The sequence below is a fragment of the Canis lupus genome, chromosome 2 (assembly GCF_011100685.1).
Source record: "Canis lupus familiaris isolate Mischka breed German Shepherd chromosome 2, alternate assembly UU_Cfam_GSD_1.0, whole genome shotgun sequence".
Taxonomy (NCBI): domain Eukaryota; kingdom Metazoa; phylum Chordata; class Mammalia; order Carnivora; family Canidae; genus Canis; species Canis lupus.
In genome coordinates, this window is record NC_049223.1 from 14585928 (window position 1) to 14590992 (window position 5065).

Below are 5065 nucleotides of genomic sequence, written 5' to 3' on the forward strand. Positions count from 1 at the left end.
TCTGTTGTTTGTCAAATTAATACCTAACTTGCCTTGGGAGGCGCCTGGGTGGCTCAGTCGGTTGTCTGGACAATCGATTTCACTGATTTTGACTCAGGTCATGATCTCATAGGATGAGAGATCAAGTACTTCATCAGACGACACTCAGCATGGAGCCAGATTAAGATCCTCTCTCTCCCTCTCCCTCTGGCCCCCACCCCATCTTGTGCACTCTCTCTCTCAAATAATAAAAGAAAAATTAAAAGAAACCTAACTTGCCTTGTATAAGGTAAATTTCAGTCATGTACACAAATTCTAATGGAAACTGTTGGATGGGAGTCGGAATCACCATTCACTGAGCAAACAGTATGACACATTTTTAAGCGTATTATGTAAAACCTAAAGCCATCCCTATAATCCTCATAGCACGCACATGAAAGATGGACTATTATCTCCAGGTTTTTTTTTTAGAGGGGGAACTGAACCATGGGGAGGTTAGATAACTTTATGCTTAAGACCACAGAGCAAGTCAAGAGAGCTGGTCATGGAAGCCAGGCCTCTCTGCCTCCAGTCTCCCTTCACTTTTTCATATCGTGCTGCTTGTGGGTGATAGACCATTGCAGATCATCTTGCTGCAGAGAAAGCCTGTGCTCCTGCTGGGAATCAGTTCTCCAAATAAGGGCAGAGGTGGCTTCACCACTGAGCTAATGAAGCTTCACCCTCAGGGCCCCTCACTTGCCTGGGCCTTGTCTCCCCATGGCTCTGTGCCTGCTTATGCCTGGACCTGTCTCTGGGCCAAGGTGTACAACCTTTGATGATTTTCATGAAAAACCAAAACAGTTAATGTGGATTATTTAGTTAACAAATTCCATTTGGAGGAAAAAGAAAATGCCTTTTAAGCAAACTGGAGCTTTCATGGAAAGATCTGGGGATGTTTGCCAAAAGATGATCAGAGCCAGTGGTGACTGAGAAAGTGGTCATGAAGGCTAGCAGGGCAAGTTCAGGGCTGGAATCTGTGCATGGAGCACTTGCAGAGCTGTTGGCCTGGGAAGCCAAGAGTTGCAGCCTGGGATGGGCCAGCAGACTGAGCTTAGGAGAAGGAAGAGGCCCTCAGTTGGTCCTGAGGGAATCCATCATTTGCTTCCTGGGCAAACAGTGGCTGTCAGGCTTGAGTGTAGCTGGCAAGGAATAATCACACCCCGAAACCTCCTTCTGGCCCCCTTGAAGATTCTGGTTTCAGGCAACAAGATTCTGATTTCGTGGGGCATTGGAATGCTTCATGGAAGGCAGAACGGACCTTTCTAGCTCGGGTCCTGGAGATCATTGTTAGGTAAGTTGGTATACAGATAAACCTGCCGGTCGTCACATGGCAAATGCTGGAGCCATGTCTCATGATTATCACTCCCCACCTTGCGTGTGCCTTGAGGTCTGTAGAAGAACCTGAAACAGATCATGAAGACTGCCTGCCAGGAATTTGCTGGCCCTAGTGGGGATTTGCCCGGCTGTGGATAGACAGGCACCATCTGGGGGAGCTACGTTTCCACCAGGGGTTTGCCATGGTGCTAGGCACTGCCGTGGGACTTGAAGTCAGCCCCCATGTTCCTCCCTAGTGCATGCCCATGACAAGACAGACTGAGCCTATCAATCTTTAATTGATAGCAAATGTCTGTAGGGTAACTTCTTAAGAAAGCCAGTTGTGTACAGGCTTGCTGTGATTTCAAATCCATGTTTTGAAAGCTCATTATGGACAAAGTTGTTTGTGGTTTGAACTTGCTTTGAGTAACTTGTTTTGACGAAATGGTTCTGAAATTGGATATTAGGACTGTGTTCTTGAACTCTCACACCTGGAGTGGAAAGGACCATTATGTTATTGACTCCATAGTAACGGCAGTGGTGTCCTCACTCAATGGACTCTTAAACTGCAAAACCGAGAGATTTGACCAGCAATTTGAGAGGGATCGGTTGAGATAAGACACTCTTTGCTGATCTAAATAGTTCTCCAAAGATCTTGAAACACTTGGCTCCGGCCATGGCCAGGGTATTCTTGGTTAGTGGTGCTGAATCTCAGGAAGAGAAGGGACATCTATCCCTACCTTGGCGAGCCTCTTCCTCAGTGGCTGTGGTGCAAGCTGTGGAACAGTCACTGGAACAGCCTTTGGAACAAGCCACCTTGCCTTCAAATGACGATGCCATCGCCTGCCAGCTATATGCCCCAGGAGTGAGGAACCTAAGCTGGCAGCTGATACCCAGCTTTTAGTTAGAAGGACTGACCACTCCGCTGAGAACCAATTTGTAGAAAGGCACACCTTTGAACAGAATTTGGGCTTCATTTCTCCCACCTCCTCTTTGCTTGGAATAATAGTGTAATTAATCTGTCATTGGTTTGGAGTATGCTTTTTTTTTTCTTTATTGGTTTAATTAGGAGGCATGATCTTATATGCTATTGGCTTGTAAAATATTATTATTATGAATTCTAATTCCTGTAATGAACCTGTGTCAACAAAATTATTGGCAATGAATCTCAGTCTCTGAGCTTAATATACCCTGAATAAAACACTAGTGTTTTCTAAAGGGCCTGGGGGAACTTTTTGTAGGTCTGCTGTATGATTGGAAGTAAAGATTGCTTAATACCATGGGTCTAGGTCCAATCCCTTAAGGGCAGCCAGGAGAGAATGCACCCAGGGGGAGAGCAGACCTATCTAGTGGAGTGCAGGCCAGCTCTAGTGGAGAGCTGAAGCCTTATTGGGGACCTACTTTGTGCAAAGAACTACGCTGGCCCCTTCAGGGAACATAGGTAAGAGAGGGCCCAGCCCCTTTCATATCCAGTCCCTGCAGAAAGGAAGTGTCTTCCACGCTGCTGCAATTGTTAGAAGACTCTTTGTTTTGATGTACATCCTCACTGTCTCAACAAAGACTTCTTTGGCCAAGCATTTACTTGCAGTTTTACCTTACTGCCCCTGAGCTACATTTATAAACGACGATCAAATGCACAAAGATGCTCAAATGCACAAGAAAACTGTGATTGCACTAACATGGTTTCAAAAGCCCACTTTGGGGCAGAGAGGAGAGATGCAAAGTGGCTACGTACAAAGCACTTTTGTACTCATCTGTATGCTGCCTCGCCAGCATTTTTGCTGGGCTCTTGGGAGGGTGTTCAGGATGGAGTGAAGAGGGAGAGAGCACGGCACAGCCCACAATCGTGCTCCCTACTCCGCTGCTCAAAGGCCCCCTGCCCAGGAGCAGCATCTGCCCCCTTGATGGCTGGAGCTTGGCTTGTGCCTCCACCCGGACTGCAATCTCCTCCCATGTTATCCAAGGTTAACCTAGATGTGGGAAGTCTGTCTTGTCTCCCTCCAAAACCAGAGTTAGACGAGACCCCTCTGAGCTGTCCCATCAGGGAACAGAGCATGTGCTTCATTTATGTTCAGTGTCGGGTTAAAGTTCTGGGTACTCAATCCATTCAGAGGCATCTGTTGCATCAACAATGAGAGTGAGGTCAAAGCTGGTTATCTGGCTGCCCCGCACGCAAGAGCTGGTTTCAGGAGAACCTGCTCATTCGGGTGAGCGGACAAGGGGAACCTAGTGGAAATGTGGATCAGTGAGGCATCAGCTACAGCATGGACCACAGCATCCTCTCATGCCAGCTCCAAGTCTTTGGGGAGCTGCCCTGAGCCTGCCCCCAACTGTATCATCGCACGGATACCACCAAAGTTTACAGGAGTTACAACATTGCTGTACAAAATTGGCTATTGTTATTATTTTTTTAAAGATTTTATTTACTTATTCATGATAGACACAGAGACACAGGCAGAGGGAGAAGCAAGGTCCTTGCAGGCAGCCTGATGTGGGACTCGATTCCAGGACCCCAGGATCACACCCTGAGCTGAAGGCAGGTACTCAACCGCTAAGCCACCCAGGTGTCCCCTGTTATTATTTTCTTTAACTCATGCTAGATTTTCTCTCTATGAAGCTGAATGTACTCAGGTCTAAATTTTCCCACACACGTATAGAACTCCAAAGAGGAAGAGTGGTCTTGCTTGTTGCATCATGGGCACAGGAAACAAGTAGTGGTCCATTTCTAGATTCCAATAGACTGGACTCCTCTGAGTCTAATGAACATTCTTCCGAAGCATCAAGGAGATCAAAAGGAAGAAGAATATTCTCAGGAGAAAGGGTTAATGGATACTACTGAAGGCTTGAAGCTAGGAATGGAGTTGAGTTCTGGTTCAGTATCACTTTTCCCTCAAAGTGCCTACAGGGACTGGGTGGCTGTGAGCGCCCAGGCAGTGCCGATAATGGAGAGGTTGTGGAACAACTCAGCCAACCAGATCCCCTGCTAACCCCCGGCTGGTGAAAAGGTGAAAAGGCGATGGCATTACCCCCACCTGTACCACTGCCCCCCCCCCCCGCCCCACCCCTTTCTGCCCAGATATTTCTTCTGATCGGAAATTCCGGTCTTGCCAAAGTTTTGGTCTCCATAAGTCAGAGGGCTGGATGGCGACTCGGGACCAAGGAGACTCTCTGTGCCTGCGCTCTCAGCTTCCCCATGTGGACTCACATGTGAGTCCTTGCCAGGGACCGCGAGCCAAAAAGGCCCAATTGTTCCTATCTTAATTAAGTTACATAGGAAAGAAAGAGGACAAACAAGGTAATTAATTCAGATTTTCTCACTGAAATCCAAAGTTTCCTTTTTGTCTGGCCAGCAGGCAAAAGCAAACAGAAAAGATTTGGCAAATGCCTTTGTCACTTACCATTTCAACCTGGCCTCTAGCTCCTCACACCCCTTCCTTTCCCAATTCCCCAGTCCTGTTTCTAGAAGTGCTTGCTGCTAGCAAAGATACTCTATGCATATACAAACGTGATTATGTAACACCCTTCTTTATAAAACAACAATAAAATGTGCACCTGCTACCATAATTTATGCATAGTTTTATGTCTTGGTGTTTTTTTGACAGTATTTCCCAGAGATTATGAAAGAAGTATTGTGATAGGAGTGATCTTGCCTAACATGAGTCTTGCATGTCTCAGACAAAGCTTTTTCCCAATCACTTCTGCCACAAGGTGGGAGGCTTGAATCTGGCTCTCC